Source organism: Tauraco erythrolophus, chromosome 1, assembly GCF_009769465.1.
Source record: "Tauraco erythrolophus isolate bTauEry1 chromosome 1, bTauEry1.pri, whole genome shotgun sequence".
Lineage (NCBI taxonomy): Eukaryota > Metazoa > Chordata > Aves > Musophagiformes > Musophagidae > Tauraco > Tauraco erythrolophus.
In genome coordinates, this window is record NC_141465.1 from 91,900,223 (window position 1) to 91,924,039 (window position 23,817).

The following is a 23,817-nucleotide window of genomic DNA, read 5'->3' on the forward strand; positions in this document are numbered from 1 at the left end:
AGATGCCTCCCTGATCAAGGGGGAGGTCATCCAGTCATTCTGCATCATGTACATTTGTTAAGGCATGGATACACACTGCTACCACAAGTATTTGTTAATATAACCCTGAGAAGATCCTTTTCCTCTGAAAATGGGACTTTGATCAGATCCACAAAATCTCTATACATTTTAAAGGCACAACCAAGAAAGTGAAGCATCACCTGTAATCTTGTCTACTTAGGGACTAATGTTGCCCTCTGGAAAGTCCCATTTCTTTCTGTTGACTGTTTAAGGACACAAGTGAAATCCAAGACTCAGGTTAGATTGCCATCTTCGTTCATATTGCGTGGTGAGAGTTCAACATAGGAATAGTTTTCACTCAAATTAGCAGGTTGAGCAGGGTATGTCCTAAGAGCAGGGTATTGCTGTGCTGGGAAATGGCTGCGGAAATGGCCCCTGTAAGTAGCTGTGAAAAGATTCCTGGGCTCCAAACCAGTTGGACTGGCCTCTGGCCAGGTGAGACCCTCCCCATCCCCCCAGGCCAAGGCAGAGACAGTCAGTGCCTCTGTGAATGCCCTATTTAAGACAGAGACAAAGGAGCCTGAATGGAGGCTGGACCTGCACTGAAGAGGGAGGAGGTGGGGGTCTGACTCCCCGGCCTCCGGGGGCGGGCTGCCCATGCTGGGCTGCCGCTACTGGGGTTCGTTGGGCCCCGCACGGCTGCAGCAGAGGGAGGACTGAGACCTGAGAGAAATGGCCACACAGACACCCAGGACGGCAAAGATGGAAGAGGAGGAGGTGTGCTGGAGCTGGGATTCCCCTGCAGCCTGTGGTGAGACGACAGCAGCCCCCCTGCAGCCCGTGGAGATTAATGGTGGAGAAGGGATCCACCCACATCTTGTGGAGAACCTCACACTGGAACAGAGATGCTGGAGCCTGAAGGAGGTCATAAAGAATGGTCTCTCTGAGCTGCTGGAGGCTGACGACAAAGAGGCATCTGAAGCCCATGGAGAACCCCACGCTGGAGCAGGTGGCAGCTCCCTAAGAAACCGTGACTCTGTGGGGAAGACACCCACGCTGGAGCAATCTGATGGGTAAGGATTGCATTCTGTGGGAAGGACTCACGTTAGAGAAGCCTGAGGACTGTCCAATGAAGAGGTGTTCCATTGGGACAGGGGAAAAGAGTGCAAGGAGTCCTTCTCCTTTAAGAAAGAAGCGGCAGAAACAATGTGTGATGAACTGACCTGCAACCCCCATTCCCCGTCCCCCTGTGCTGCTGGGGAGCAGGTAGAGCCGGGAAGAAGGTAGGGGTGGGGGAAGGTGTTTGGTTTTTTAAGATCTGGCTTTGTTTCTTGTTATCCTCTCTGAATGAGCTGTCAACTAATTAAATTGATTTGTCCTCAAGCCCAGTCCGTTTTGCCCAGGGCCATGGTCTGTGGGTGATCCCTCCCTGTGTCCCAGTTTTAGCTGGGACAGAGTTTTTTTTTTAACAGCCAGAAGAGCTCCCTGTTTTGGTTTCACTCAGAGGCTCACTCTGAGAAGAATGTTGATAGCAAGCTGATGTTTGTGGTTGGAAGTGAAACTCCAAGGACTTTTCAGTGTGCGGAGTACAGAAACACGGCAGGATAAGGGGGGAGCATAGCTGGGACAAGGGGGACACGATTCCCCTTGTCATTTGTGTGGAACTTAAGACTGAGGGCCAAACTGGCCAATTAGTATTCCATATCATGCAGCGTCATGCCCAGTATAAAAGCGAGGGTCAGCCGGGAAGAGGGGCTTTTGCGCTTTTGCTCTTTTTGCACTTTTGCTCTTTTGCGCTTGCTGCGCTGCTGCTCTGCTGTTTTTTTTTTCTTTCTCTCTCTCTCTCTTTCTCTCTCTCTCTGCCCCTCTCTATTTCGGGGCCTCGCGTTCGTCCGGGATTTGCAGTTTTCGGGACGAGACGGGTTTCGCATACGAGGGGTGGTGAGCACCTACATTGTATTAAATCATCTGTATTAAATCATTCTTATCTCAACCCACGGGTTTCACGTTTATCCTTTAATTCTCTCCCTCATTCCTGGGGGTGGGGGAGGGGGAGTGACCGGCTGTGTGTGGGGCGGTTCAACATAACCCACGACAGTCCTAATTGGCGCCCAACGTGGGGCCCGAAGGGGTTGAGATAACGATGTGGCTGGCCGGAATGCTGTTTGTTATGCTTGCGTACATGTTACCGGACATTCATAATTTATTGTCTTATCTACCCTATATGATGTTAGGAGGAATGTTTATGCGGTTTTCTGGCTCTGGGTGTTGGACCGGCATGAAAAGTATGTTATCGGTAATTAAGGGTTTTGCTATACTGTACGGTGTAACTCTGATAAGATCATCGGTGCTGGGTCCGGCTCAGTCTTTGTATTCGGCGGTGCAGAGGGGGATGGTGATGTGGAACTCGTTTATTAATTTTGAGCGTCACCTGGCGGATATCATCGCCAATTATACCGGTGACTTTTCATTCACAAAAGCTTACGTTGATTTTGATAATGCCGAACATCATTGGAATAATTTAACCGGTTTGATTGTCCTGCAAGGTCTCCTGAATATATGTTTAATTATCTATATATTCAAAATCAATCGGCCATTTAGGGGTGTATATCAATTTATTTCTCGGGTTATTGTGCTTGCCATCTCAACTCCCATGACAAGCACTATAGCTACTCAGACTACAACGTTATCAGTTGCCCCCGTAAGGAAAAGAAAATGTATACAAAAGTTAGACGACGAAGAAGAGGAATCAGGGCCATCACAACAACCAAATGAGGAAGAGCAACCAGGACCATCAAAGCAACCAGACAAAGAAGAACAACCGGGGCCATCACAACGATTGGAGGAAGAGAAACCAAGGAAATGTCTGCGAAAGTCAGAACGCAGAGGAGAGGATGATGATGATGATGAAGAGCGACCAGGGCCATCACGAGAAATGAAGCGGGAGCGTTCTGTTTCGCCCCAGAGGAAATCTCAATGGAGGAGGAGTGACATCATAGATGAGAGGATAACCACCAGATCTCTAAAATGAGCGAGCTGCGAGATATTCGAAAAGATTATGGCCGCCTTAAAGGTGAGCCCATTGTCTCTTGGTTGCTCAGATGCTGGGACATGGGAGCCAATAGTCTGGAGTTAGATGGTAGTGAAGCTAGGCAGCTGGGAGCCCTTGCCATGGATGGAGGCATTGATAAAGCAATTGGAAGGCAGACACAAGTCCGCAGCCTCTGGAGACGACTCCTGGCAGCCATAAAGGAAAGGTACCCCTACAAGGACGAGGTGCCATGTAATGTAAGCAGGTGGACCAACATAGAAAAAGCTATTCAGTATCTGAGAGAACTGGCTGTGCGAGAGTTGATTTATCTTGACTCGAGAAGCGGACCAAGACTCGAAGATCCAGATGACGTCCGGTGCACACGACCAATGTGGCAGAAGATTATACGGAGTGCGCCAGCCGCATATTCCACCTCATTGGCAATAATGGACTTCGGGGACGATGAAGCACCACTATCCGTAGGTAATCTGGTCACCTACCTCCGACGATATGATGATGACACTTCTATACGAACCTGTGTTGCGGCTGTGGAAAAGCTGTCTGAAGAGGTCCGAGAATTAAGAGAAAAAGTAGATTTCCCACCACCCGAACGTTCTAGAATTTCAGCTGTCAGAACCAGGCGTTACCCTCCTCGAGAGAGACAAGAGAGACGGTACAGATCACGGGGTGAGCTATGGTTCTACCTCCGTGATCATGGAGAAGACATGAGAAGGTGGGATGGAAAACCCACCTCCGCTTTAGAGGCCAGGGTACGCCAGTTGGGAGGAAGAACCAACAGGAATAGAACTTTCTCCAATTCCTCCAGGACAGCTGTTGCCCCAGTCTACAGTGAGCAGTCCACTAGTCAAAATGGGAGGGCTGATCCTCCTAGCCATCCTGACTCCAATCCTGCTGATTCCTCTGATGAATATGATAACAGGCATTAGAGGGGCCCTGCCTCCAGCCAGGTGGAGGAGAGGGATAATCGAGTGTACTGGACTGTGTGGATTCGGTGGCCTGGCACATCATACCCTAGAAAGTATAAGGCTTTAGTGGATACTGGTGCCCAATGCACTTTGATACCATCGAACTTCAGAGGGGCAGAATCCATCTCTATTTCTGGAGTGACAGGGGGGTCTCAACAACTGACTGTGTTAGAGGCTGAAGTGAGCCTAACTGGACAGCAGTGGCAAAAACACCCTATTGTAACTGGCCCAGAAGCCCCGTGCATCCTTGGCATAGATTATCTTAAGAGAGGGTATTTCAAAGACCCAAAAGGGTATCGGTGGGCTTTTGGCATAGCTGCAGTAGAGACAGAAGAAGGCAGGCAGCTGTCTACTTTGCCTGGTCTCTCAACGGACCCTTCTGCTGTGGGGTTACTGAGGGTCGAAGAACAGCAGGTGCCAATTGCTAATACAACAGTGCACCGACGGCAATATCGTACCAACCGAGACTCTCTAATTCCTATCCATAAGTTGATTCGTCAACTGGAGAGTCAAGGAGTCATCACAAAGACCCGCTCCCCTTTTAACAGCCCTATATGGCCTGTGCGTAAGTCCAATGGCGAGTGGAGGCTGACGGTAGACTATCGTGGCTTGAATGAAGTTACACCACCATTGAGTGCTGCCGTGCCAGATATGCTGGAACTTCAGTATGAACTGGAGTCAAAGGCAGCCAGGTGGTACGCTACAATTGATATCACTAATGCGTTTTTCTCAATTCCTTTGGCACCGGAATGCAGGCCACAGTTTGCTTTCACTTGGAGGGGCATCCAGTATACCTGGAATCGACTGCCCCAGGGGTGGAAACACAGCCCCACTATTTGCCATGGACTGATCCAGACCACACTGGAACAGGGTGATGCCCCAGAACATCTGCAATACATTGATGACATCATTGTATGGGGCAACACAGCAGAAGAAGTTTTTGAGAAAGGTGAAAAGATAATCCAAATCCTTCTGAAAGCAGGCTTTGCCATAAAACAGAGTAAAGTCAAGGGACCTGCCCAGGAGATTCAGTTTTTGGGAATAAAATGGCAAGATGGGCGTCGTCAGATTCCGATGGACGTGATTAATAAAATAACAGCTATGTCCCCACCAACCAACAAAAAGGAAGCACAAGCTTTCTTAGGCATTGTGGGTTTCTGGCGAATGCATATTCCTGACTACAGCCAGATTGTAAAACCCCTCTACCAAATAACCCGAAAGAGGAATAATTTTGAATGGGGCCCAGAGCAAAAACAAGCCTTTGAACAAATTAAACAAGAAATAGTCCATGCGGTAGCCCTGGGACCAGTCCGGACAGGACAAGATGTCAAAAACGTGCTCTACACCGCAGCCGGGGAGAATGGTCCCACCTGGAGTCTCTGGCAAAAAGCGCCAGGGGAGACGCGAGGTCGACCTCTTGGGTTTTGGAGTCGAGGATACAAAGGATCCGAAACCAACTATACTCCAACGGAAAAAGAGATATTGGCAGCATATGAAGGAGTCCGAGCTGCTTCTGAAGTGATTGGTACAGAAGCACAGTTGCTCCTGGCACCCCGATTGCCAGTGCTCGGCTGGATGTTCAAAGGGAGCGTCCCGTCTACACACCACGCAACTGATGCCACATGGAGCAAGTGGATCGCGCTGATCACACAAAGAGCTCGGATAGGAAACCTCAATCGCCCAGGAATTTTGGAAGTAATCACTAACTGGGCTGAAGGTAAAGACTTTGGAATGTCACCAGAGGAGGAGGAGGTGACACGTGCTGAGGAGGCTCCACCTTATAATGAACTATCAGACAATGAGAAGAAGTACGCTCTGTTTACCGACGGGTCCTGTCGCCTTGTAGGAAAACATCGAAAATGGAAAGCTGCTGTATGGAGTCCTACTCGACAGGTCGCAGAAGCTACCGAAGGAGAAGGTGAATCAAGCCAGTTCGCAGAGGTGAAAGCCATCCAACTGGCTTTAGACATCGCTGAACGAGAAAAGTGGCCAATGCTCTATCTCTATACCGACTCTTGGATGGTAGCAAATGCCCTGTGGGGATGGCTACGGCAATGGAAGCAGAGCAGCTGGCAACGCAGAGGTAAACCCATCTGGGCTGCCCCGTTGTGGAAAGACATTGCTGCTCGAGTAGAGAAGCTGATTGTGAAAGTACGACATGTAGATGCCCATGTACCCAAGAGTCGGGCCACAGAAGAACATGAAAACAATCAACAGGTGGATCAGGCCGCCAAGATTAAAGTGGCTCAGGTGGATCTGGACTGGCAACATAAAGGTGAAAAATTTCTAGCTCGTTGGGCCCATGATGCCTCAGGCCATCAAGGAAGGGACGCCACATACAAATGGGCTCGTGATCGAGGGGTGGACCTAACTATGGACACCATTGCAGAGGTGATCCATGAATGTGAAACGTGTGCTGCAATCAAGCAAGCCAAGCGGTTGAAACCTCTTTGGTATGGAGGGCGTTGGTCGAAATATCAATATGGAGAGGCTTGGCAAATTGACTATGTCACACTTCCACAAACTCGCAGTGGCAAGCGTTATGTGCTTACAATGGTGGAAGCGACCACTGGATGGCTGGAAACCTATGCTGTGCCCCATGCCACCGCCCGGAACACGATCTTGGGCCTTGAAAAGCAAGTCTTGTGGCGGCATGGCACCCCAGAAAGAATTGAGTCGGACAACGGGACTCATTTCCGTAACAATCTTATAGACACCTGGGCCAAAGAGCATGGCATCGAGTGGGTATATCACATCCCTTATCATGCACCAGCTTCTGGAAAGATTGAACGATATAATGGATTGCTAAAAACCACACTGAAAGCAATGGGTGGTGGAACCTTCAAACATTGGGATACGCATTTAGCAAAAGCCACCTGGTTAGTTAACACTAGAGGATCTGCCAATCGAGCTGGTCCTGCGCAATCAGAACTTCTACGTACTGTAGAAGGAGACAAAGTCCCTGTAGTGCACATGAGGAATATACTCGGGAAGACAGTTTGGGTTATTCCTGCCTCGGGTAAAGGTAAACCCATTCGTGGGATTGCTTTTGCTCAGGGACCTGGGTGTACTTGGTGGGTGATGCAGAAGGATGGGGAAGTCCGATGTGTACCTCAAGGGGATTTGATGTTGGGTGAAAATAGATGATAAAATGAATTGAACTGTGTGATATTAATTGCTGAATAACCCTGTCCCTGCATACCATCATCACTATGGTTGTCACATTGTACTAATGTCATTATATTAAGAATCATCCAGGTTAATGAAGAATGAACTTCGTCAGAATCAGAACTGATTCCAAACAACCAGCAACTTCTTCAAGATCAACATCTTCAACCTGCAGACAGCGGCCGGATACACCAACTACGAGCTCCAGGCGCCACACGCAACAAAGACTACATGTCATCCGTCCCACCGACTGAGCGAATTCCACGTCGTCTTTCCTGCCCTGAGAGACTGCTGTAACAGATGAAGACACATTTTGGAGGGATGACCCATGGCTAAGGGAATAGTATATATGTAAGGTTTGAGCATGACATGCATGGTATGGAATAAGGGGTGGATACTGTCCCAGTTTTAGCTGGGACAGAGTTTTTTTTTAACAGCCAGAAGAGCTCCCTGTTTTGGTTTCACTCAGAGGCTCACTCTGAGAAGAATGTTGATAGCAAGCTGATGTTTGTGGTTGGAAGTGAAACTCCAAGGACTTTTCAGTGTGCGGAGTACAGAAACACGGCAGGATAAGGGGGGAGCATAGCTGGGACAAGGGGGACACGATTCCCCTTGTCATTTGTGTGGAACTTAAGACTGAGGGCCAAACTGGCCAATTAGTATTCCATATCATGCAGCGTCATGCCCAGTATAAAAGCGAGGGTCAGCCGGGAAGAGGGGCTTTTGCGCTTTTGCTCTTTTTGCACTTTTGCTCTTTTGCGCTTGCTGCGCTGCTGCTCTGCTGTTTTTTTTTTTCTTTCTCTCTCTCTCTCTTTCTCTCTCTCTCTGCCCCTCTCTATTTCGGGGCCTCGCGTTCGTCCGGGATTTGCAGTTTTCGGGACGAGACGGGTTTCGCATACGAGGGGTGGTGAGCACCTACATTGTATTAAATCATCTGTATTAAATCATTCTTATCTCAACCCACGGGTTTCACGTTTATCCTTTAATTCTCTCCCTCATTCCTGGGGGTGGGGGAGGGGGAGTGACCGGCTGTGTGTGGGGCGGTTCAACATAACCCACGACACCCTGTTCTTATCTCCACCCTCAGTCCTTTTGTCACATTTTTCTCCTCTCCACCTCACTGAGGGGAGAAGTGAGCGAGCTACTTGGCAGTGGCTGAGCTGCCGCTGCTGGGCTAAACCAGGACAAGAGAGCTATTACTTCTCATCAGCCATGAACTCTCCTTGGAAAAGGCACTTCACTGTGTCAGTCACTTCTCACAAAATACACCTGCAAGATCCAAACTAAAATCTTACTTTTGGAGAAGAGATTAAAGACAGATCTCCAAAGCTGCTTCTTTATTGCACTCTATTTTAAGACACCATTCTCATAAGCTTACCCAAAGTCATTCCCTTCTATGATCACAGTCATTGGGTCAGAGACACATGAGAATGGCTCAACACAGGTTTTTGCCCTGATGCGTATTTGATTATTTTACAAAATAGCAGGGATATTAATAGAAAAGAGGGTACAGATCACACTGTGGATGTCTTTGCAGCGCAGGCGTGTTCAGAGAATTGCCAGTCCCTGTAGATGAATACATGACGATAAATACAAAAGATATTTTAAAAATACAAACAGAAAAAAGCAATCAGTAAGTATAAATTTGATAATTTACATGTAGTCAGCAGAAATATAGATAACTGGAGATTTAGACACACACACGATTAAGCAGCAGCTGTGAGGGAAGGGGTTGTGAGCTCCTTGTGGTGCCTTGTATAAGCACTTAAGGAATTTAACACTTAGGTACAAATGTTAAAATGACTCAGGACCTAGATTGTCTGTAATGAGAGCAACTAATCAGAAGTTCCTCTCCCTTAGCAGAACACAGGAAGTTATTTAAGACACCTTAATCTTAAAAATTGTGGTGAATGTTCACCTTGGAATGTAAAGCATATAAATTTGTGATAACCCTCAAAAATTAAATTGAAAATTAAGAAGTCAGAGGAAAGTCTTGAAGACCACTGTACTTTGTAATCAGGGTATTTTTCTGAATGTTGTTAGATGCACCTCCCTCCACTCTGGATTCTCACTCAAAACCCCTTCCTTCAAGTACACCTGTAATTCCTTTCCAAAAGCCAGAAGTTACTATATGGGAACCAGCTTGTAAAATGTTTGATCTTGAATTCCAGTAACATGCTAACAACATTAGGGATGAAACTCCAGCTGCCACTATAAATGAATAATAGTGCACTGAATAATTTTAGGCCTTTGATGAAGATATTATATTGTCGTTTATACTTGGTAATCATGAAATTAAATAATTGAGCTAGGAATTGTTTTTTCCATGGACTGTAGACAAGGGAAAACATGCAGATTGTGAATCAAAGACTATTCTACCTTGTAGCTCTGTTCAAAGACTATGAATAAACCACCTAATCTAGAGCATGGATGATATCCCACTACCACAGAGGTAGATAATATTAGTTCATCTGAAAAGAAAGAGAATGAGCTGGCAAGAGCTCTAACTGCACTGCCTAAGTCACAGAAGGCAAAGGCAGGAACTGGGAGAATGAAGAACTGCCCACTGTAGGAGAAGATCAGGTTCAAGACCATCTAAAGAACCTGAAGGTAGACAACTCCATAGGATCTGATGAGATGCACCTGCAGGTCCTGAGGGAACTGTCAGGTGAAGTTGCTAAGCCACTATCCATCATATTTGAGAAGTCGTGACAGTCCAGTGAAGTACCCACTGACTGGAAAAGGGGAAACAGAGTCCCCATCTTTAAAAAGGGGAAAAAAGAAGACCCAGGGAACTACAGGCCAGTCAGTCTCACCTCTGTGCCCAGCAAGATCATGGAGCAGACCCTCCTGGCGACTATGCTAAGGCACATGGGAAATAAGGGGTGATTGATGACAGCCAACATGGCTTCACTAAGGGCAAATCCTGCCTGACTAATTTGGTGGCCTTCTATGATGGGGTTACAGCGTTAGTGGATAAGGGAAGAGCAACTGACATCGTCTACCTGGACTTATCCAAAGTATTTGATACTGTCCCACATGACATCTTTGTCTCTAAATTAGAGACACACAGATTTGGCGGATGGACCACTCGACGGATAAAGAATTGGCTGGATGGTCTCGCTGAGATAGTTGCTGTCAACGGCTCGATGTCCGAGCAGGGGCCAGTGACGAGTGGAGTTATTCAGGGATTGGTGCTGTTTAACATTTTTGTAGGTGACATGAACAGTGGGATCGAGTGCACCCTCAGCAAGTTTGCTGACGATGTCAAGCTGTGTGGTGTTGTGGACACACTGGAGGGAAGGGATGCCATCCAGAGGGACCTTGACAGGCTGGAGAGGTGGGTGTGTGCGCGAACCTCATGAAGTTCAACAAAACGAGTGCAGGCTGGGCGGAAAATGGATTGAAAGCAGCCTGGAGGTAAAGGACTTGGCAGTGCTGGTGGATGAGAAGCTCAACATGAGCCGGCAATGTGCGCTTGCAGCCCAGAAGGTTAACTGTCTCCTGGGCTGCATCCAAAGAAATGTGGCCAACAGGTCAAGGGAGGTGATTCTGCTCCTCTACTCTGCTCTTGGGAGACGCCACCTATAGTACTGTGTTCAGCTCTGGGGTCTCCAGCACGAGAAGGATATGGACCTGTTAGAGCAGGTCCAGAGGAGGGCCACGAAGATGATTCGAGGGCTGGAGCACCTCTGCTATGAAGACAGGCTGAGAGAGTTGGGGCTGTTCAGCCTGGAGAAGAGAAGACTCCAGGGTGAACTTCTAATAGTCTTCCAGTACTTAAAGGGGGCCTACAAGAGGGCAGCTTTCGATTAGATATAAGGAAGAAATTTTTTACAATGAGAGTGGTGAAACACTAGAAGAGGTTGCCCAGATAAGTTGTGGATGCCCCATCCTTCGAGGTGTTCTAGACCAGGTTGGATGAAGCTTTGAGAAACCTGATCTAGTGGAAGATGTCTCTGCCTGTGGCAGGAGAGTTGGATTTAGATGATCTTGAAGGTTGCTTCCAACCCAAACTATTCTATGATTCTTTGCAGTCCCATCAAGCTGAAATGTAAGTTTCTTCCTATAATATTTTAAACCACAGGATTAGAGGTGAATCACGTACTATAGGAGATTTAGCTGGGTGAAGTGGCTGAGAATCGAAAGTTAAGTAAAAATCAAGAATTATGGTGGTAATATAGGCAGACACCAGATGTAGTTATACTGAACTGCTATTTAAAAGAAAGAACAGCAATAAAACAGGTTGATAACAAATCTAACGAAAATGTTTCAGCTTGGATGAATTTACCTGAGCTGAAGTATTGCATTTATAAGTTCTGTAGTCAGAGAAAAGTCTTAGATAAAAATACACAATTTTCTGACAGGAATTACGAGCTTTTGTAGAAGTTGTATTTTTCTTTTTAACTATTTTCCAAAAGATGATTGTGAATGTTTGAAGATATTTTTGTGATAATGAATGCAAGCACTATTTCTTATCATAGATTTATGAAATACAATGGAGTTTGCAACATTATAGCAATATTAGAAGAATAAATTTATACGTTAGATGTAATGCAATATGCTTGTACTGAACACTAGCAACTACCCTGTACATTGTGACAAACTTTAACAAGTATAATATGAAACAGTAAAATAAACATACACATTAATTCCCAGAATATTGCTGTTTATTTGCCATATTGTTACTCCTCTCAATTATTTCACTTTCTCTTGTTATTTTAGTTTAACTTTAGTTATTAATTTTTATGAAATGAGACAACCGGGAATGTTTTGAAACATTCTGGGAAAAAAAAGAGACATTATGGCAATAAGATCATGTGGACATCTTTTTCAACCATATGAAAGATAAATAGACTTGCAAAAGACATATTGTAGAAAATAACTATTTGTAATGACAACAATTTCATATAGTTGATAGTCTTGTTAATTTTGGCATTTTACTAAAATAGGTAACCAGTGTATCCTAACGCAGGGAACATGCATTTTGAAATAGATGTTAGTAAATGAAATTTAACACTACAACTTTAAATATTAATAGCGGAACAGCTGTTGCCTATTTTTATTAAAATTTTTCCTCTAAATCTCAAGAATACACAATCATATATAAAAAAATAAAATTTATAGTCCTCTAGTAACTTCATGAAAAGCCTCTAGAAAAATAATGAATATATAAACCATGAAGCATATAATTTTAGGAATTACTATTCTCAAAAGCCATTAGACCCATAGGCCTTTTGTGCAATACATAAAGAAGCAGAAGAAAAGCAGAAGAAAAAGATTCAGAAACAAATGCTGTATTTAGGTAGGAAAGCAATGCTATAGAAAGTGTGAATGAAAGAGAAACACGCCCTAGCTGAATTTCTGACCTATGGATACTGGTTAAAGTTGGGTGTAAGAGTTGGACATGAAGATTTGCTCTGCTACCAAAATGAATTTCTTAGGCTGACATTGAAATGATGTGCTTTAAATGATTAAATTGTTTCTCATCTGCTTATGGATATTTCATTGCTTTCAGGCTTGAAAATGTCATTATAAATGTGATATTTATAAATATAATACACAAATATCATCTTCTTATATATATATACCATCTTAAATTATACATTTTTCAAAAGTGCCGACTATATAAACTTTTACTGAAAAATTTGACTGTATTTTCTGTCCCGTCTTTTATCTCTCTTCTGAAAGAGGATATCTGAAAGGTGAAATTAGTTTGCTTGTTCATGTAAAGCTTGTATCTACATAGGATTAACTCAATTCAGTATTTACAGCATAGACAGTGGCAGGTCTCCCATATGATAATAATGTTAATCTGCCTGCACTTTATTCAGTTAGGAGTCTTTCCTTAGGTAAGTGAGCTGGACTTTTTAGTCCACCATGGAAATTGTATCATAGACTTTGCTACTGAGAAAACATACAGTGTTGATAATTTGTAATAATCATTTCAGTAACAATTCAGTCTGAGTTCAAGTCTACTCAAAATTGCAGAGATTCCTGTACCTGAAATAGCCACCAGCAGAGAAAGAAAAAAACTAATTGCTAGATCTTCAAAAGACCTATAAAGAAGAAAATTAGTGTAGACAAAAGAAAACAGATTCCTGTTGATGTCTGTCATCTACTTCATGATCTTTTTTATCCTGACACTCGATAATAGCATTTTTAGTGAGAAACTCTTTTCATTCTTCTAACCTTTGCAGTTCCAGTGTGGTGCAAATCACTATCCCTATGGGAAGAAAGTTCACCAAAACTCAGAAAAATCTCTGTTGGCAGAGGAAAGCAAATCACAAGGATTATGGAAAAAGGCACAGAAAGGTATGACTGGGTTTTTACAATGCAGGAACTCCTATCTTAAACTAGCTCAGAAAGAATAAATTTTCTATTGAGAGGGCAACAAAATTTGACAGGAAGCCCACAAAATGTTACAAACATTGTGATAGTTTGGGGGGGGGGGGGGGGGGGGGGGGGGGGTGTTGTTCTGGTGGCAGGGGAGGGGATTTGCTCCCTGTGCCACCAGACCTGGGTCCCATCCCCCCGGGGGGTTTGAGCAAAATCGGCGCCTCTGTGAATTGCCCTGGTAGAGCCAGGAACAAAAGGAAAGAGGGGTGGGAAGGTTGTTGTGTTTAAGATATGGCCTTGTTTTCTCTTTCTCCTCTCAAGTAGCCGGTTTCGTTCCCTTGTGTCTCTTGCTAAGTAACTGTTAATTCATAGATTCATAGATTTCTAGGTTGGAAAAGACCTTGGAGATCATCGAGTCCAACCATCCCTAATCCCCATTAAACCATATCCTCAAGTAGATCATCCACCCTATTCTTAAACACATCCAGGAATGGGGACTCAACCACCTCCCTGGGCAGCCTATTCCAGTGGCTGACAACCCTTTCAGAGAAGAAATACTTCCTAACATCCAACCTGAATCTCCCCTGACTAAGCTTCTGCCCATTTCCTCTTGTCCTATCACCCATCACTAGTGTAAAGAGCCCTTCCCCTACCTCCCCACCATCTTTTCTCAAGTATTTATAGGCCGTAATCAGGTCTCCCCTCAGCCTCCTCTTCTCCTGCCCCAACTCCCTCAGCCGCTCCTCATAAGTTTTATTTTCCAGCCCCTTGACCAGTTTAGTCGCCCTTCTTTGGACTCGCTCCAGGAGCTCAATATCTCTCTTAAAGCGAGGGGCCCAAAACTGGACACAATATTCCAGGTGCGGCCTCACCAGTGCCGAGTACAGGGGCAGGATCACTTCCCTGCTCCTGCTGGTCACACTATTCTTGATACACGCCAGTATCCCATTGGCCTTTTTGGCCACCTGGGCACACTGCTGGCTCATATCAAGCCGGTAGTCAACCAACACCCCCAGGTCCTTCTCCGCCAGGCAGCTCTCCAGCCACTCTTCCCCGAGCCTATAGCGATGCTTGGGGTTTTTGTATTTACAAATATTTTGTATATACAATTTTAATAAATTGTTTTGTTTTAAGAAAAAAGCCTGAGTCATGTTTTGCCCGGGACCATGGTTGGTGAGTGCTCCCTCTCAGTTCTTGTCTCGACCCTCAGTTCCTTTTATTATAAAACCACGACAAACAGTAAGTGCTATAGAGACACTAAAACTAGCTTGCTGGCAGATAGGACTATGTCTGGGATGATGACATAAGAAATTTTGGAAAATATGGAAGAACAGACCTGTGGAACTTCCACCAATGGGACCGTGTATACTACTGAAATACTTGAAATATAATGAAGACAAGTGGAAGAGAAAAATAAGATCTGTTATTAAGCCAATGGATAATATTTCACCAAAAGTGAACAGAATAAGCAAAACACGGTTCCCTAAAATCTTTGGTTGGTATGTGCAGCACAGAAATATTGATTCTGAGTTCAAATGAAACCATTGTGAAATTAGACATTAACTTAAACACCAGTAATACTAGAGTGAAAGTGAAAGATTTATATATATCAATGTTACATTTTCACAGTTTACTTATTAAGAATGAAATCCATATATACATTGAAGTAATTAATATTGTTAATAAAGGCTGGAATATTAAGTGTTCTGTTACCACAATCAATAATGTGAAAATGAATAAACAAATTAAAAAGCACAAAGCCAGCCTACCATCAAAACCAGAAAAGCGAAAGAAATCAAATAAAATCAATCACCTCATAGCCTTGATTTATGCATTCTCACTGATCTGTTGTTATTGTATTTTGCCTGAATCTCCGAGAACACAAGCAACTAACTGCAGTAAATCCAATGATACTTAAGGATGAAAAAGATTTTTAGTCAACATGATCTGTCTGTTATATATTAAGGTCTCAAAAGAACAAAACTGAGATGTCTTAGAACATTCTGCTACTGCTCATAATCCAGCAAAGTAATATGAAAAGTGACTTCATCCCTCATTATTATTTTAGAACAACTCACATTTAAGTTCCAGCCTGAATTTCAACTGGTTGAACACTGCCTTTTACTGCTCATGATGATCACTTCAACATTTAAGATTTTTAAGTTTTATTTACTTGGTTATATCCAGTAATTTTGGTGCCTTTCTTTTCATGATCTCAGCATCAGGCATGTAGTATAATACTCAAAATTTCATAGTTGTAGCCTGGGCAAAATGGAGGTAACAACTCAAGAGAAATAGCCAAAAAAAGATCACCTAACTTACAAGGAACAAGTAAATTCTTAGTAATATAACAGTTCTGATTTAAAAATTCTTAACCACAGCTCTGAAACCTACGGTGCTGAACTGCGGCTCTGGTTGCCTATGTAGTTGATTATGTGCTTATTTTTCTACTTAAGACTCATTGTTGGGCCTAAGCCTCCCTGGAGAGCTTATTTTATTCTTATGTTCTGTATCCATTACGTCCAGATTGGGCTGAATGTGACTTCCCACTGAAACCTGTGCAGTTCCACGCTCTGAGCCCAAGGTTTGTTAGGTCTAAACTGATAGATTGGCTTGCATTAGTCTTTTTTTTTCCTTCTTTTTTTTTAAACTCTGATTATAAGACTACACATAGTTCCTTTGACTGTCTAAAACACTGAAGTCCACTGGTCCAGAGAAACCTGTCATCCTGTTCAAGTCTTTTTATGCTGCAAAAGAGTGTTGCTGCTCCCAGTGACTTACGAGGCTCAGTCCCTGTCCTGTGCTACTTACAGAGATAAATCAAATGGGAAAAAAGTACTTGTACCAATTGAAGACGTCCTAAATGTCATTCCAAGAATTCGACAACCTAAATAACTAAGTTGCAGAGCCTGAAAACATGCCTTTTTATTGTTTAATTTACTCATACAGATGTACTCAGGGGTGCTAAAATGAAACCTAATTGGATCTTAACATTTATGTGAATCCTACATTGAACTGAACTAGGTATTTCATCTTCAAGGATAGAAAATTCATAGAACAAGGTCAAGCCAAGTACTAGTTAAATTCTGTCCTTCAGCATGCAAAGGCTCTAGAAACACTGCTGACCATCAGAGGTAAATAGTACAACCTCTAAGTAGAAGTAAATGGGTAAGTAGATGACTGCTGAGGACATGACCACAGCCATCCCCTAGTACAATGTCATAGACGTTGTTTACTGGAAAAAAGGGATGCAGTTTGTGTGACTGGTCACCTTCTTCCATAGTAGTCCAGTGGGTAGAGTATACCACCCTTCAATGTGTTTGTGAAACTTTAGGTGTTTAACTTTAGATATTTGACATGAATTATCACAGGCAAAGTACGCCTCAAAACATCTGTGAAAACAGAGGCATGTATCTGCTCTATTATGTCTTGTCTAAACAGAGGTTTCTGTGAAGCCAGGATTCACAGCCTAAAATTGCATTCAGGTCTTAGTACCAAAGCCTTTTTGCTCAAGGCAGGGATGCTGCAGTTGACTGTGAATGTTTATTTACTCTGAAAACATATAAAGCTACTGAATAAAAGCCCTCCTCAGAGCACAGTAATGTCTGAACATAGAGCTACTGTTTCTGAGCCTGGCCAACTCATAAAGCACAATGTAGATATATGTGTTTGAGTCTAAATAAAAGAAGGCAAGGCCTTTGATTATCTGTGTTGCTTGACTGTCTTACTGACTGTATTAGACCACTTAATACAGCTCCTTCCAAAATAATGTTCACACACAGTTCCAGGAAAATACTCCCACAAAGCAATATAGCCTATGCAAGGTTACGAAGATTTTGATTTGATTGCTGGAAAACGCAAAAGTACAGTTTTATCACAATTGTCGGTGGATAAGTAATTGGCTGGATGGTCACACTCAAAGAGTTGTGGTCAACGGTTCAATGTCCAAGTGGAGGCCAGTGATGGGTGGTGTTCCTCAGGGGTCAGTACTGGGGCCAGTGCTATTTAACATCTTTGTTGGCAACATGGACAGTGGGATCGAGTGCACCCTCAGCAAGTTTGCAGATGACACCAAGTTGTGTAGTGTTGTGGACACGCTGGAGGGAAAGGATGCCATCCAGAGGGACCTTGACAGGCTGGAGAGATGAGCCTATGAGAACCTCATGAAGTTCAACAAGGCCAAGTGCAAAGTCCTGCACGTGGGTCGGGGCAATCCCAAGCACAAGTACAGTCTGGGCGGAGAATGGATTGAGAGCAGCCCTGAGGAAAAGGACTTGGGAGTGCTGGTGGATGAGAAGCTCAACATGAGCCGGCAATGTGTGCTGGCAGCCCAGAAAGCCAACCGTATCCTGGGCTGTATCAAAAGGAGTGTGGGCAGCAGGTCAGTCAGTGGGTCGGTACCAGGGCTGGCACTGTTTAACATCCTTGTCGGCGACATCGACAGTGGGATCGAGTGCACCCTCAGAAAGTTTGCTGATGACACCAAGTTGTGTGGTGTTGTGGACACGCTGGAGGGAGGGGATGCCATCCAGAGGGACCTTGACAGGCTGGAGAGGTGGGCCTGTGTGAACCTTATGAAGTTCAACAAGGCGAGGTGTAAGGCACATGGGTCTGGGCAATCTCAAGCACAAGTACAGGCTGGGCAGAGAATGGATTGAGAGCAGCCCAGAGGAGAAGGACTTGGAGGTGTTGGTTGATGAGAAGCTCAACATGAGTCAGCAATGTCAGCTTGCAGCCCAGAAAGCCAACCATATCCTGGGCTGTATCCAAAGAAGCATGGCCAGCAGGTCGAGGGAGGTGGTTCTGCCCCTCTACTCTGCTCCCATGAGACCCGACCTGCAGTACTGCATTCAGCTCTGGGATCCTCAATGTAAGAAGGACATGGACTTGTTGGAATGAGTCCAGAGGAGGGTCACAAAGATGACCTGAGGGCTGGAGCACCTCTGCTATGAAGTCAGGCTGAGAGAGTTGGGCTTGTTCAGCCTGGAGAAGAGGAAACTATGGGGAGATTTTATAACAGTCTTGCAGTACTTAAAGGGGGCCTACAGGAAAGCTGGAGAGGGTCTTTTTACAAGGGCGTGTAGTGATAGGACAAGGGGCAATGACTTTAAACTGAAAGAGGGGAGATTTAGATTGGATATAAGGAAGGAATTTTTCACTCAGAGGGTGGTGAGGCGGTGGAACAGGTTGCCCAGAGAAGTTGTAGATGCCCCATCCCTGGAAGTGTTCAAGGCCAGGTTGGGTGAGGCTTTGGGCTACCTGGTGTAGTGGAGGGTTTCCCTGCCCATGGCAGGGTGGTTGGAACTAGGTGATCTTTGAGGTCCCTTCCAACTCTAACCATTCTATGATTCTACGATTTTGTGGTCACAGTCATGCAGCAATGTAAATACCCATTTGAGTGGAATAAGCTTTCATCTGAGACTAAGAAAGATGTGTTCCAAGGTGTTCATTATGAAATATTTCAGCTCTTACAGTTAAGTCCCACTGATAGTCTTCTATTGTCCTTACTGCTCCGATAATAATTTACCTCTGGAGTCTCTTTTGGAGTGAGCTGTTTCTGCCCACTACAACTTCAGAAACTGAGCTATGACATGCCATGACTGCACCAGGCTGAGCTTCCTTCCTCTTACAGTCTTCTGATACTCTTCAAGAAGCTTTGTATCCTCAGATACACTCACATGACCTCATGTGTTTGTGTAGGTCATGCAACATACACCTTAGGCTGTGCTTCTGGATATTGAACTTAGAGATACCGAGCATTTGCCTAACCTAAGTGATGCCTTTTGTTATAATCTAAGTATCTCTGGAACCTATGCATTGGCTGCTGATTCTGCTTATCCTGGAGCTAACAGTCCAAATGGGCTTCCTGACACATGCACAGGCAGCGATGTTCAGTATATAGGCTAGCAGTCAGATATTTTTATTAAAAATCACAGCCAGGAATGCTAGTCATTTTTCATGAGATGTCAAATAGTGGACAAATGGTTCTGGAACACTTCTCCAGAGTGAAAAATTTGGATTCAGTCCATTACTCTTCATATGGCTTTCCAAACCAATAGCTTTCACCTCCCATTTACTGAAGTTGTGTTATTAGAGCAGTGTAACAAAAATGTAAGATTCTTCAAGTTAGTGAAAACAGGAAAAAATGAGAGACGAAATTTCAGGCAAGTTCCTTCAGCACTACCAGTTAGTTCAATGAAGTTGTTTCTCTATGTTTCTCTTTTTTTTTTTTTTGGTTTGTGTTTTTTTTTGTTGGTTGATTTGGTTTTGTTGTTGTTTTGGTTTGTTTTGTTGTTGGCCCTTGTTTGTTTGTTTGTTTGGTAGATGTATTTTAGTTCTGGTTTTTTTTGTGTGTGTGTTGGGGGGGGGGGGTAAATTTATTTTTAGTAAAGCTAGTCATAAAATACCCAGTTTTGTCCATATATTATCCAAGGAATCTGAGCATTTTACTTGGGTCTATGAGTTCCACCCCTCCAGCCACATCTTGGCCTCTAGCTGTGAATTTGGGCACAGATAAATAATGTGGAGGAGAGGTGAATAGGAAATAAACTGAGACAAACTGGTGATTGACAAGGAGACTATGCTAATCAAGGTCTGAGATTGTAAACAGGATAGCAAAACTTAAATCAATTTGGCGGCAGCATACTGTTAGATTTTACTTGTTAGCAAATACGGGAAAGAGGGAATAACGGATTAGGGAATTATACTGAATCTCTGAAGCTGAAGGTCTTGTAAAGGAGCTACTTAGTCTCAAAGCATGAAAATTGCTGTACTGGATGTAATTAGAGGTCTGCTTTTCAGAATACTGCTACGTACCATTGCTGGGAGACCTACATTTGCTTCAGGGACAGAAAGATATACCAATAAAAAGAGTTCTTAGGAAATCTACGTCTTAGAAACAATTTTTACTCTCTAGTTATGATGGCTGTAAATTCTGAGATGCAGTTTAGAAACTTGAGCTAGAGAAAAAACATTACGAAAACTATTTTTCTGTTGGAACTCAAGTGTGCAAAATATGCAATTTTCATGCTACATTTCTTCTTTCATACAACAGGTCATTCGTTATCTACCCACAAGATGGCACCAGAAGCTTGAATAAAGTTTAGTCCTGTAGCTAGGCACACATCCCTTGCCGTTTTTGCTTCCTCTGCATCTCTTACTTCGAAGTGGCAGAAATCGAATGTGTATGGCACAAACCCAGCAATCTGCATCTGTCAAACACTCTGAAATGACACATAGTTTTTAGAAAGAGTAAAGGTAGTACTCACCTTGGTTTGATTCAAATAGGTATTTTGTCAAGTGTTAGTCCAATACTTAAAAATATGTATTTTCTAAAAATACCTCAGTCGTGATTTAAAAAGCAGGCTAATTTCCAAGCAAGACCATTTCTTCAGAAACATGATTTGATTTCACTACTTGATATTCTTTTAAAGATAGTGTAATGTACTCTTTATTAAAGTTTCTTAATTTTAAAAGTTCTTTGAATAGTGACTAACATCACTTTAAATGAGTTTCTGCCTAAAAGAAGGAGAGGTTTATAGTGTGACTACTACTGATGAACTTACAGCACTAATGGTAATTTGTTGAGTTTCTACTCTGTTTTACTAAATCTTAAAGAAAGTTTCAGTCTTTGCAGTAATATAAAGGGTATAATGAATGTTTGTATTTCCCGCCTCTGGGAATCTTGCACATAAAAATAAGTTATTTTCAAATTAAATAAGGCCTTTAAGACTTATTTGTCCAATAGTATCTGTAACAAGAGGATTAAAAAAAAAAAGAATTATTTTAAATTCTTCAGGAGAATTGAACTGTAAAAATTGTATAAAAATTCAACTTTTAAATGAAAAACTCTTTACTTCTGTAAAATCAAGGTAAATAATTTAGTTTCAAAAAATAACCTGGTTTACTTCACAACTGAGATGCATATTCTTTCTCTTACAAAAGATACAGTTTATATACACAATAAAACCATGTTTTAAATACGTGAAACAAAACGAGAGTCTAAGGAGAGAAAATATGATTTCATACAGAAAACAAGCCAAGGTAATTTTAAAACTTATGTCAGAGCACATTTCAAATGCCAATAATATGTAGATACTATTATTTACCACAGCTAGCAAGAGTAAAGACAAGCATATAGTAAATTAAAAATACGTTCTAGTAAGGTTTGCATGCATAATGAGATAATTTATCCTTCTCTTCCAAAAAATCACAGGGAAACATACAAAAGCAAGTCTTCAGGGCTCATGAGATACAATCTGGTGAATAGTATGATTTATTGTGCAAAGCACATACAGCAACCATCCTATATTCCTTGAAGCTGGAGAAAGCCAAACTAACAGCGTATTTCTAGTCAGTTCTAGTACAATGTAAATGGTACATTAGGCAAAAAAGCAATGGGCCCAATCTTCTAATCTGTTCATTTGTGACAATCTCCTTGACTGCAGGAGTGCTGCGTGTGAAACAGTTACAGATATGCCCTAATGCCTTAATTCCAGTTCAGGAGAGCTCAAGACATGTTCCCAGACAAATTACAACTTTCAAAATTTAATCTAGTCACATGTTAGTTTGCTGTCTTGAACTGGACACCATATCATGAGTTGCTCAGTACTCTTTTAGTACTCTTGCATGTTTTTTGTATCATTTTTAGTGACTGCATTATATGCCATCAGTAGTAATTCTGTGATCTTAATCTTTTTTCTGGTGTCTAAAATTATGAAAAAATCTTTCAGAATGAAACCTGGTTAGATACTAATCTGATTTTAACACTGTGAATTGCAGATAGTTTCACTAAACTGAGGGAAATGTGTAAATCGCACTGAGAATTCATATTGGTGTTAACAGGAGTCAGAGTACAGATCTTAATGCCAAAGTTCTTTTGAACAGCATCTGAAAAAGATTTTAAGATTAGCAGTATATAAATCCCTTTCTGAAGTCATAGAAATAATCTCACAAAGTTTCCAGCCTATGTTTTTAAAATATTCATACTCTAGTACAGAAGTCTGGTGTGAATGCATCTTTCTTTTTAGATGCCAGCATCAGCGTAGTCACCCATAAAGAGAGTTCATACCTTTCAAATATGGTCACCATCAATTTACCCATATATCATTTGCATGAACACATGCTGTTTACCACAAAATGTGTGGATTCCCCTCTTGGATGAGCAGTGGGTGCCACACTGTATGTAAGGAACTGCTCACTGGTGTGGTTAAAAGGCTCATTTCTGTTTCTGTAAAAGAAGTATTGCTTTTTACAGTGTTAGTTAGCGGTAGGGAATTTCGATCTTTTCACAGTTTAACTGATCTGGGAGTTTCCTGATATGTCCCACTGCAAGGGATGTGTTGTAGAAAATACTGTCATCTTTGCTGCACATTTTTAAACAATGACAATTAGGGTCTGCAGATTGATATCATAACGAGCATGTTCCTTAAGAGAAGATGTATTTTTTACTCCATCAGTCTCTAGAGTCCATATAAACACAACACAGGGAGTGCCACTTAAGTCACTGCCTGTTGAATTTTTTAAGATGGGTGGAAATAATGAAGAAAAACAAACCCGCACTTCATCTTTAAAAAATGTTATACATAGCTTCAAATCCATAACATGGATAACCTTATGTATAAAAACTAGTGCTAAACAATGATAATGCAAATTAAAAAAAAATAAAAAAAAGCTAAGAAACAGCAGAATTAAGATTTCCCTTTCCTTTAAATGTACCTGTTCAATAAGATGCGTATTACGTGTATCTCTTTAACTGCATTCCCTTTTCCTCCAGTGCACTACTTCCCTATTTGGCACACAGGATGGATGGCAACAACAGACTGTTCCCAGTTCCTCCCGTTTAATGTATGTCGCCAATGAATAATTTCTACATTTTATTGAAGATACATAATGACCACAAAATGGCTTATATCCTGATATTCCCACTCCCTCATACTGTTCTTATTTTGAGAGTATTTAAATGCTTCGTATCTACTAAGAGGTGTAGGTATACAATACCTTTTGATGCCGCAAGAAGAGTTTGTCAACCTTCCCTAGTGTTACATGCAGCGAACACTAACTTCCATTTGGAAATTTGGTTTGGATGCAAAGTGCTGTAGTATGAGACACTGCTGTTGGTCATGATGGAGAGTTTCCATTTATCCTTTCTTTTTGAAACCTGAAATAAAATCACATTCAGAATATTTTGTATATTCTGAGAATATACCTGCGAAAAACTGACATTCCAGTATTGTTTACATATTTTTCAGTTTTCAAACATGAAACGGTTACACCATCAGATGTCTCTGAGCA